The sequence below is a fragment of the Leucoraja erinacea genome, chromosome 2 (assembly GCF_028641065.1).
Source record: "Leucoraja erinacea ecotype New England chromosome 2, Leri_hhj_1, whole genome shotgun sequence".
NCBI classification, from domain to species: Eukaryota; Metazoa; Chordata; class Chondrichthyes; order Rajiformes; family Rajidae; genus Leucoraja; species Leucoraja erinaceus.
Genome location: NC_073378.1, coordinates 134,029,694 through 134,041,698, shown reverse-complemented (window position 1 = coordinate 134,041,698; position 12,005 = coordinate 134,029,694). Strand labels below are relative to the sequence as shown.

The following is a 12,005-nucleotide window of genomic DNA, read 5'->3' as shown; positions in this document are numbered from 1 at the left end:
AATTTCCTCTGTTGTCATTCCCATTCTGTCTATACGTAATGTGTGTAATGTCTGTACTCTTTGTGCTGAAACTATTGCCATTATCATGACTACTTTCATGGTAATTTTGTCCAAAGACAAATTTGAAATGGGACCCCATTCCCGAAGTAACATGAGTACATCCCTCACATTCCAGATTTCTGTATATCTAGGTCTGGGAGGTTTAGCATTGAAAATTCCCTTCATGTATCTACAGACCAAAGGGTGTGATCCTAGAACCTGTTGTTCAGATGCTCTCCATAAATATGCAGAGGGGGCACTCCTTGCAGTGTTGATTGCACTATAATTTAAATTTACATCAAAATGTAATGTTGGCAGAAATTCTAAAACATTTGAAATGTCTGTAGTGTGGTGTGAAATATTTTGTCTTGAGCAAAGCTCCTCCCATTTCTTAATGTAAGAAATGTACTGCTTCTGGGTACTATCCCTCCAGACTCCTGCAATTACATCCACAGTGCGATCTGATAGCCCTCTTCCGACATATGGCCTTTTTAGAATCTGTAAATCAACAAATCAATACGATCATGTAAAGGATGAAAATCACCAGTTACAGGGTGCACGAGTAGGTTTTCTTGTCTTGGAATATGCAGTAGAGGTTCTGTCACCATTTTTAACTAGTGGATACCATGGTTGCGTTGGCCAATCTGGGACCACAAACATTCCTGAAGCCTCATCTTGCTTGATCTTTTGTAGACACCTACTAATAAGACAAAAGGGAGGAAATGCATATAAAAACATTCCACTCCAATTTAGCGAGAATGCATCCACCGCTGTTGCACCTGGATCTGGTTCCCATGAAACATATTGAGGTAATTGATGGTTCAGTCTGGATGCAAATAAGTCAATTTCTGGCTTTCCAAATTTTTGAACAGTTGTAGAAAATGTCACGATTTAACATCCATTCTGTATTGTCATTACATTTCCGTGACCTACTGTCTGCAATTATATTGAATTTACCTGAGAGGTAAATTGCCGAAAGCCAAATGTTTCTAATAATACACCAGTGCCAGATAATGTTTGCCAATCTGTCACAAGCTTCTGACTTGATTCCACCCATATGATTGACATATGCTACTGCTGTAGTGTTGTCAAGCTGAACCTGCACATGCAGATTTTGCACATTAGAGCAAAAAGCATTAAGCCCATGAAATGTACTTAATAATTCTAGATAGTTAATTCCATGTGCTTTGAGCAAAGGTTCCTCTTCTACATTCCATCTACCTCCACAGCTGGAAATGGAATCAGCAGCGCCCCAACCTAGCGCACTTGCATCAGTCTGTAGAAGGATAGCTGGTGATTCAACCAGAATTTTTCTGGAAGAAAAGTGAACACTCTTAATCCACCATTGTATATCATCAATTGCTGTTTTTAATAGTTGCATGGACCTATCAAAATGCCTCGAATGTCTTTTTAATGCTTGTACCTTTGCTCGCTGCAGTTGCTGATAATGCAGTGGACCAAACTGTGCAGCTGGAAAAGAAGCAATCAGTTTGCCAAGTAGGCTTGATGGTTGATATTCTGTAATTAGTTTGACCCAATCCTCAATTAGCTGCAGCTTTTTGTCCTTGGGTAAAGTCACTATCATGTGTTCTGAATTAATAGTGAACCCCAAGTAATCAACTGTTTTGTTTGGAGACAGTCTAGATTTATCTGGATGTATTAGAAAGCCCAGATTTTGAAATGTGAGTTTGACTTCTGATACTTATGCTTTTGTTGTAGCTTCAGTGTCCCCCACAATTAAAATGTCATCCAAATAAGCCATTATCAAATGGCCCTGGGCTCTAAACAATGCTAAGACTGGTTTTTAACAATTTGGTAAATAGTCTAGCGTCTGAGGTTAACCCATTAGGCAATGCTTTGAATTGCCATTATTGATTCATCCAGTTAAATTTCAAATATCTGCAATCATTACAATGCACAGCCACAGAGTGCATCTTGCAGATCTATGCTTGCCATATAGCATTCTGTTGAAATTAGCTGCAAGGTATTAGTAAATGTCTCCATTTTGAAATGTTTATACTGCACAAAAGGGTTAAGACCTTGTTAGATCTAGAATGATTCTACAGCCACCATCCTTTTTTGTCTAGATAAAATGCTAGATATAAATTGGTGGTTTAATAGACCGTTTTTTCAATAACCTTTTTTACTCAATATGTCAAGTTCTGCTTGAATGTTTCTATTCTCTTCTTTAGAGAGAACATGTATTCGTTTAGGAACATGTTGAGTAGGAGGATTTAAATGTGGGTGGAATTCAATTCTGAACCCCATAATACTGCACAGTATAAATGCATCAGATGTTATTGTTCGCCATTCTTTTAGGAAGAATTGTAACCTTCCCCCAATTTGTGAATGTGAAACATCTGATATGTTTCTTTCAGAACTAGAGCCACCTACCCCAGGGTTTGCTGGTGTCACCTTTTGTACCTTGCCCCTTGTGGGAATGCCACGTCCCCCACGTCCTCCACGTCCTGCAGCAGCGCGCTAATAACGCATATATGGGTACGAGCGACTTGTTCCTTCACCAGCCACCCTTCGGTATGGATATTGCCTTTGAACTGATCTGCCAAACATCGGTGGTTTTATCATGCCCACGGTTTTTGCCTCTTCATTCAGGACTTTCAGCTTTTTGGCTAGATCTTCTCCAAAGAGTAAGTTCGGCAATTGTATATTAGATGGCTTACAGAGCCCTGCAAACTTAGGATGTATGTTAGGTCTTATCGCACTTTTACGAATACAGTTTATTTCAAAGTGTGCATTACACATTAGTCCCAAAACATCCTGTTGTGACGGTGTCACATTTCCTTCTTCCAGGTCTTTGGCAAACGCCGTAATGCTTGACCCCATTAATCTCAGTATCCGCTGTAACCTCATTTCTTGTGCGCGGACTGCGGTGCCCAAATAACCCCATATTTCACTGTTTAGTGCTGGGACTGCTAGCAGTGCGCAATTCTGCGGGATTTCATATTTATTAACAGTCTCATCCATCATTAGTTCTAAGTGATGGGAAAGCAGGTAATTTATACTTGCTGCTATTTCCTCTGGCAAAGGTTGTCCCTTGTGTCTAGGACTTGAGACATTTTGGGGCAGACCTGGTACTTTGAGCTGTGTTATTGGGCTCTGGTCTTCATATGATTCATTGTTAGAATCTTCTGGATATTCCTCCTCATAATGGGGTTCACCTGGTATTTCTTCTTCAGGTGTTTCATGTGCTGGCTCTCTTATAGGCCTATGCTTAGTAAACCCTTTTTGGGGTATTACAGGCTCTTCCATAGAACCATATTCTGGCAGCCCATTTTTGGATGCTGCTCCATACGCTGGCTCTCCTGTAGACCAATGCCTGTATTGTCTTTCTTCAGACATTTCTGGTGTTGGCTCTCTGCTAGGCCAACACATATATTCTTCTTCATAATAGGCCTTTCTCACGGGGCGACTTGACGCAAGATGTAACCAGAGTGAAGTGGTCGTGGTCTAGCACGATATCACACGATATAACGGGGGGGTAGACAAAGAGTTCCCACGGTACTCGGCATTTCTGTTATTTGTGTGAGTGACTTGTCCGTCTCTCGAGCTTTCCCGTTAAATCTTGAATGACATTGTAAACTGTCAAGTGTAATTAAATCATCACGTGGCACAAATGATGTCACTTTTTTTTTCACACACTATAAATATCCTCCCTTGGTTGAATTGGCTCATTTGGAGACATGTCTGTACTGTTGCCATGACTTTACTGCAGGAAGATGCCACATTACTTAGGAGAGAGGGGGAGAGAGACAGAGAGAGAGGCACAGAGGCAGTGTGATGTACTTCGGGGTGACTGGCGGAAGAGCGCACATGACCTTGGTCTATCTGTGTGTGTGGGAGCGAAGAGAGACTAAGCAGAATACATCGGTCTTATTGTGTATGGGGGAGAAAAGATAGAGGTGGGGGAGGGGGAGAAAGTGAGTGAGAGTGGGGGAGGGGGAGAAAGAGAGAGAGGGGGGAGGGGGAGAGGGGGGGGGGGGGAGAGAGAGAATGAGGGGAGACGTATATACACACACAAAGCAGAGTTTTACTGTGTATGTGGGAGACACAGATGGACTGAGCACAGTACCTCGGTCTTACTGTGTGTGGGAGAGGGGGAGAAAGAGACATACACTCACAAAGGCAGAGTCTCTCAGCTTGTGTGAGAGGGAGGGAGGGAGAGAGAGAGAGTCTGTCTCCCCCTCCTCTCCCTCGACTCCCCCACCTTTCCCTCCCAACTCCAGTCCCGTCCCGACCCCCTGGGAAACTGAAGGGAGCAACAATTAACTGCTGCCTGCCCGCTGAGTTAAAGAGTTCCCACGGTAGTAAGACTATGTTAGTTGCGGCCAAGTTTAAATTTCCAACGTGTGTTTCAGAGTAAAGAGTCAGCGCAGAATTCTTGATAATCAAAAACTGTCTGAATCAACAAGTTAGGCACAAAATGCTGGTGTAACTCAGCGGGCCAAGCAGCATCTCTGGAGAAAAGGAATAGGTGGCGATTCGAATCGGAACCCTTCTTCAGACATCCTAATCGGAATTGAGTCTGAAGATGTGTCTCGTCCCGAAACATCACCTATTTTTCTCCAGAGATGCTGTTTGACTCGCTGAGTTACTCCAGCTTTTTGTATCTGTCTTCGTTTTAAACCAGCATGTGCAGTTCACTCCTTTACACGGGTCTCTGGAGAACATTGATTGGTAGCGTTCCGGTCCCTGCTACGGAAAGGCATCGATCGCTGGTCGGCGAGGACTCCGAGCTGTATCTCTCAAAGAAGTACATGTGAAAAATTTCTCACGGACCATAAAAATGCGGGACCTTTCAGTAAAGTTCCTTTTAAAGATTATAGTTATTTTCTTGAATCTCATTAACATAACTCATGAATAAGTTGATGTCCATATGCGGATGCAAATCTTTATTTTTTAAATTCAATCCCACAGAAGACAATTTTTACTCACCTTCTGTCCCCTCTGTCCAGCTTCCGGGTTCACCGTTCGCAGGAGTTCCCACGGTACACGCAAGAGTCAGTACGGATATCGCACTGGCCACTACGTGCATATAATGTTTCAAATGTTCCACCACAAGTGTACAAGTCACTCTTGGAGAAATTCAAGCTTGTTTGAATTTTCTCCCGAGTCACCAATTTACACGAGTACCTGCCGTTAGCGCCACGGTGGTCCACAGTGGTCCACGAATGCCGTACGGTTATCGCAAGAGGTTCCCACGATGTTCAACTCTGGTTAACTCTTGCGTCAAGTCGCCCCGTGAGAAAGGGGTTTAAGGCATTTCAGCTGCTGGCTTACTTGTAGGCCAACGTTTCCCAGGACCTATTATGGGTGTTCCATACACTGGCTCTCCTGTAGGCCCGCGGTAACTGTACTCCTTGTGGAGTTTGCCTTTGTATATCATTTTCCCCAAAAGGAATTCCAATTGTGAAACCCGATCTGAAATTACCTGCGTTCCGACTCATCCGAGTCCATTGGCCTGTTTGTTTTCTTTTTGGCCTTACACCCTGTGGGTGTTTCAACTGAACTTTTTCCTCCCGTTTTAGCAGTCACTGGTTTTTCTCCAGCTGACTTTTTAACGGGGTGCCCGCTACTCTCAGACATTCTGTCCTCTTGAGTTCTAACCGGTGCGCTTCCCTTTACTTTTCCCACTTTTCTCCATAATTAGACTTGCCTGATTCCCGGCACAGTCTCCACGGAAGGAAAATGGCCTGAAGTGAAAGTAAAAGTACATACCTTCAGGTTTTCTTTCACTCACCGCTTGCTCCTCCCAACGCGGTCGCAGTCGCTATGCGTCTGACGATATGACACGTGTGCGCCTGGACGGGGTCTCTTCACCTAGTCACTCACGTGACTCCGAAATAAAATTAGACAGAGTGTGCCAGATACATATACTAAACATAATAGTAAGATTAAACGAGAACTTACCAGTTTGAAGTTTGATCTTTATTTTATGAGGAGGAACGTTGAGGGAATACGTGAAGAACCCCGCTTACGACACATGCGTGTCATCCTTCAAAGCAGCGGTGTGAGGTCACAGATACACTATAATGACCTAAGATAGTAAGATTATTAAAGAGATACCAGTTTCAGATATGACCATATGAGGGTGGGAGCGGAGGGCACGTATTCCCTCAACGTTCCTCCTCATAAAATAAGGATCAAACTTCAAACTGGTAAGTTCTCGTTTAATCTTACTATTTTACTTCGGAGTCACGTGAGTGACTACGTGAAGATTTCAAAGCTCTGTGACCTCATGCCGTGGAACGAGTCCATGCGTCACAACTGCCTTGGTAGTTTGGGAGAAATTGTTACTGATATTCAAGAAATACATTCATACCAATTTTTAAACGTAAATGATAAATAATATTATAAACCTAAACCTTGTAAGCTTCAGGTATAAATTATATAGAACTTAAAATTTTCCCTCGCGAAAAACGTTCCTTCATTCCTAACTGGTTTGTTGTAAAATCTCTGAAACGTTTTCTCTGATGACCATCCTGCAGTCCTGAGGATTTGGTCCATCGATACCTCAAGGTGATTAGCTGCCGATGTAGCTGCAGCCCTGGTGGAGTGAGATTTGAATACATAGTGTCCACTCCCGTCTTTATTAAGCCATATCTCAGCCACCGCGAAATGGTCTGAGTCGAGACTCTATGGTACGGCTTCTTATGGCTGATCAAAAGAGCCTTTTCATTGCCTCTGATAGCCTTTGTTCTGTCAATATATAACACAATGTGTTTCACTACACAGAGGCGTTCGTCATCCGGATAGGCTATGAATTCTATGACCTGATCAGCGCCATTAGCATTACCATTTTCACAGTGAGTTGGTTCAGAGTTAAAGCTGTAGCCGGCGACCAATCCCTAGCATGGTTAGGACCACACTCACGTCCCAGATTTGGCTGTATCTAGACCTTGGTGGGTTGGTGTTAAAGATGCCTCGTAACAGTTTTACTACTAGAGGATGTGAGCCCACAGCCTGTCTTTCTGTGCCTTACCATAAATAACTTGACAATGCACTTCTAGCACTATTCCATCGTTGACGGTCGATCCAGCTAAAGGTTTTTGTAGTGAGTGCCCTCGAGTTTGAAGGTCGAAGACAGTCTCTGAAAAGTAACATCAGTGGTACAGGTCCTTAACTCAGTTCGCTGATGATGTATTAATATATAACTCTCGTGCCAACTGAAAGTATAGCCATAAAGGCATTGCTTGCAGAGATGAATGATACTTTTCAGTTAGATTTTGCTGTCTAAGCAATGCCAAAGCTGGTTTAAGAATTTTTGTAAATAATGTAGGGGCTGACGTTAGCCCGTTTGGTAGCGCCTTGTATTGCCATAGCTGTCCCATCCAGTTAAATTTCAAAAAACCGCCTGTGTTCACCTCTGATGGGTACCGTATAATAAGCATCTTGAAGATCAATACTTGCCATAAAGTAGCCCGCTAAAACTAACTCTGTAGCAGTGCTAAAAATATCCATTTTAAAATCCATATTGCACAAAATTGTTAAGCGTTGATAAATCAATAATAATACAGCAACCCCCATCTTTCTTATGTCTAATAAATATGTTTGAGACAAATTCCTGTTGTTCATGTTTGGTCATTTCAATTACTCTTTTAGTGAACAACCTTTGTAGTTCAATGTGAGCTTTAGCTTGTTCTAATTTGGTAAGCATGTATATTCTGTCCGGTGTATGTTGTACTGGAGGGTTTCGTATGAGTATAAACTCTTATCAGATATCCCTTAATACTGCTAAGGATATATCTGTCCATAGTTATATTACACCATGCTTCCAAATGAAATTACAACCTCCCTCCAACTTCCGTGCTCCTTATTAATTCTGGAGGCACAGACCCACCTACCTCCATGGTTGTCGGTGGAAATTTAGTTACTTTCTTGGTTTCAACCGTGGTTGCGGAGGGCCTTGAGGTTGAGAGTGGGGTAGATGTTGAAGTGGAGGCTTGCGCATCTTCCACAGTGGGCGTCCCGGGCCAATCCCTAAAAAAGGACGCTCCTGCTGGTTACCTCTGGCCTCTCTCCAATTTCTTGTACTATAAGAATAAGTACTACCTTTTTTAGGAGGCCCACAAGGTTGATATCGTTTGCCAAGATATCCTTTGGCCGCTCTGATTAGGCCCAAAGTCTTGGCCTCCTCTTCAAATCTTTGACCCGTGTCGACAGGTCACCCCCAAACAACAGGGTTTGGGGTTTTATAGCTTTTTTCTTGCACAGGATTGCAAACTTTGGATCCAGAGCTGGCTGAATAGCCCCCTTCCTAATATTATTAAGTTCAAATTGAACGTTGCAAAAAACGCTAAAGCATCTTTATGGTCATTCGTCATGTCTACGTTCTCTAGCGTACGGCCCAAGGCTGTTATGCCCGCCGAGAGACCTTTCAGATCGTTTTGAATTTTTATATCCTGACTCCTGATTGCCTGACCAACGTGTCTCCAAATACTTCGGTTAACACTGGCCACATTCAGAGCCCCACAATTTCCCGGAGGTAAATGTTTTGCCAACACCTCAGCAAAGGTATTGGCTTGCAGGTGATGTGTAGACATGTACTCAATGCTGGCAGCCATCCTGGCCTCTAGATCTTTGCCAGTCTGTTCTTGCTGAAAGTATTACCTCAACATGTCCAGCAACTTGGTTTTCTCGTCCTCCATATGGGAATGTGGCTCCATCTCTAGTTCAGAATCTGACACAGGCAGCCCTTCTACACCCTCTTCCGAGGAGGATGAAATGTCAAGCAGCCCTTTATGGTAATCTGCTGAGGGACTTACACCTTTGCCACTGTGGCTATCGTGCATATCCTGGAGCCTGTCACTCTGGAGAAGTTCCTCCAACAACCGCTCCAGCCGACTTACGTGCTCTCGGGCACTAGTCGATTGCGGGTGTTCAAATTTATCCAACCGCTCCTGCCGACCTTCGTGCTCTCGGGCACTGGTCACACGCGGTTTTTGCCGCAGCCGGTCCCCATGCCTACGGGCACTGATCGCTCCCGGCCGCCTCATATAATTGTGCCATTGCTCGCAGTCCCGGTACTCCCCGGCACCTGTCGCTGACGGCCGAACCTGCTGCAGCCACTCGTACCGGTTTCCCAGCTCCACAAAAGTGGCCGCTGCTGGCTGCGCTATATCTTGCAGCTGCTCATCCTCACTCCGGTATCGGTAAGTATTATCCGGAGGCTGTTTCTCCACATCACTTTCGCAGTGATGTCTTTATTAACACTGGCAGCCATCCTGGCCTCGAGATCCTTCCCAGTTTGTTCTTGTTGGAAGTACTGGCCCACCATGTCCAGCAACTTGTTTTTCTCTCCTTCAACAGGAGAAGGTGGCTCCATCTCCTGCTCAGATTCTGACCAGGTCAGACCTTCAATACCCTCCTCAGAGGAGTCTGACATATCATGCAGCCCTTTATGGGACACTGCTGTGGGACTTACATCTTGCCCACTGTGGCTATCCTCCATATCCCGGAGCCTGCCACTCTGGAGAATTTCCTCCAGCAACCGCTCCAGCCGACTTCCGTGCTCTCGGGCACTAGTCGATCGCGGGTGCTTTAATATATCCGACCGCTCCTGCCGACCTTGGTGCTCTCGGGCACTAGTCGCATGCGGTATTTCCCGCAGCCGGTCCCCATGCCTACGGGCACTGGTCGCTCCCGGCCGCCCGATATAACTATGCCGCTCCTTGCGGTCCAGGTACTCACGGGCACCTGCTGGCGGCTGATCATCCTGCAGCCACTCGTACCGGCTTTCCAGCTCCCTGCTCCGGTACTGGTAGGTTTTACCCAGTGACTGCTCCAAATCCACATCACTTTCACAGTGATGTAGTTTTCTCTTTGCCTTCCCGCCCGGCCGAGAAGTTGATTTTGCCGGCACGGGAATAAAGTCAGGCACAACTGACTACTCCATCCGAGACTCCTGTGCCTCCTGACTTAGTTCCTGCACCTTCTTCGCAGCCTTCCTTCGCGTTACTCTGTCCATTCCTAGAAATTCAGAATGCAGTGCACCAACCCTGTTAATTCCAACCACTGGAACCGCCCCCGGTGCTCACGCACTGGTCCCTCGTGGTTGTTCTACAGCCGGTCAAACCGGCACTAATGCCCTCAGCACACTGGCCGCTGCTGGCTGCTCGCTCTCGCCGCTGGGACCGACACTGGTGCTTACAGCACTGGTCCCTCGCGGTCTTCTGCAGCCGTTAAACCCAGCAACAATGCCCCCAGCACTGGCCGCTCCCGGCTGCTCGTTCTGGACGCTAGGACCGACACTGGTGTTTACAGCACTGGTCCCTCGCGGTCTTCTGCAGCCGTTAAAACCAGCACCAATGCCCCCAGCACTGGCCGCTCCCGGCTGCTCGTTCTGGACGCTAGGACCGACACTGGTGTTTACAGCACTGGTCCCTCGCGGTCTTCTGCAGCCGGTAAAAGCCCGCAGCAATGCCCCAAGCATTGGCCACTCCCGGCTGCTCGTAGGGCTTCAACCCCTCTGACTAACCCCGTACTCACGGTACTGGTCGCTCGCCCCGGTCCTCCAGCCGCTTCAATCGGCTCCGATGCCGCTAGCGACTGCATCCAACCCAGACTCGCCTGAGTCTGGAAACCCCGGACGTGTTGCTTCGCTTCCCGCCCGGCAGAAGTGAATCTTGCCGGTGCGGGGAGCGACGTCGGGCACAGCTGTTTCCTCACCGGAGGATTCGCGTGCCGTCGGCGGCTGCTGGTGTTGCTGGCTGCCCGCTGTCTCCACGGTTCTCCCCTCCAGCTTTCCCGCAGCTTCTTCATCCTGCAGTTTCCTACCTGCAAGGTAAGTGGCAAAAATGTTGCAGTCTCTTACCTGCTTGTTTCGATTTACCTCTAGGGAGACGTCCTCTCCCATGTCTGACTCGCGCAATGCGTGTAGCGATATGGCACGCATGCGTCGTAAGCGGGGTTCTTCACGTAGTCACTCACGTGACTCCGAAGTAAAATGTGAGTTATTTCCTGACAGAAACTCTGACTTTATAACTTCGAGTCACAGTCAGTGAGTTGTACAGAACATAAACAGTCCTTTGGTCCATTACGTCTATTCCAACATTTTTTGCCTATCTACACTAATGCCATTTGCCCGCACGAGGTATGTTTCTTTCTATATTTTCCCTGTATAAGTGTCTCTTGAATATGGTGATTGTTTCTGACTGCACCATCTCCTCTGGAAACACATTCGGAATATCAACCCCATTCTCTATTAAAACATTTTTTATCTCAGATCTCATCTAAAACTCCTTCATCTCACCGTAAACCTACAACCTCTAGATTTTGTTAACTCCTACTATGCAGATAAAGATTCTAAACATCTCTCCCATATACGCATCTCATAATTTATATAAACCTCTGCCGGGTCACCATTTGGCCTTCCTCACTGCAGGGAAAACAAACCTTGTTTATTTAATCACTTCACATATCTAAAGTCTTCCATTCCAGGCAGCATCCTGATGACTCTGCTGTGCATGCTCTCCAGTGCAACCACATCTTGTGACCAACAGACACGCACACAATGCTCCAAGTACGGTCTAATCACAGTTTTGCAAAATTGCAACAATGTCCTCGCTTTTACATTCTGTGCTACTGCCTTTGAAGGCAAGCATGCCACATTGCCATCTTCACCACCTTATCGACCAGTGTTAGCATTTTCTGTACTATTAAACCGCAAGGCCTCTGTTTATTCATATTCTTTTACACCCTACCATTTTACCGTACTTGTCGTGCCCCTTTTTGACTATCTTAGTGCATCATCTCACACCTGAGTAATTAGACTTGGAAATATAGAAAAAATAGGTTCAATAATGGGCATTGCATTAATCTGGAACTGATGGCAATATTTAACAGCTCAGACATCATTCAAATTTAGCAACGATAAAATAATGGTAGCTATAATCTAATGCCAAATGATTAAAAAGAGAAAATGCTGCAATAATAAACAGATCACACCA

At 45.5% G+C, this 12,005-nt stretch overlaps 1 protein-coding gene across 5 annotated transcripts in view; it reads left to right on the top strand.

Moving 5' to 3' along the window:
* The window catches only part of LOC129715962 (uncharacterized), a 275,535-nt gene that overhangs the window by 41,995 nt on the left and 221,535 nt on the right, over positions 1-12,005 (top strand). The gene's annotated exons all lie outside the window — the stretch shown is intronic.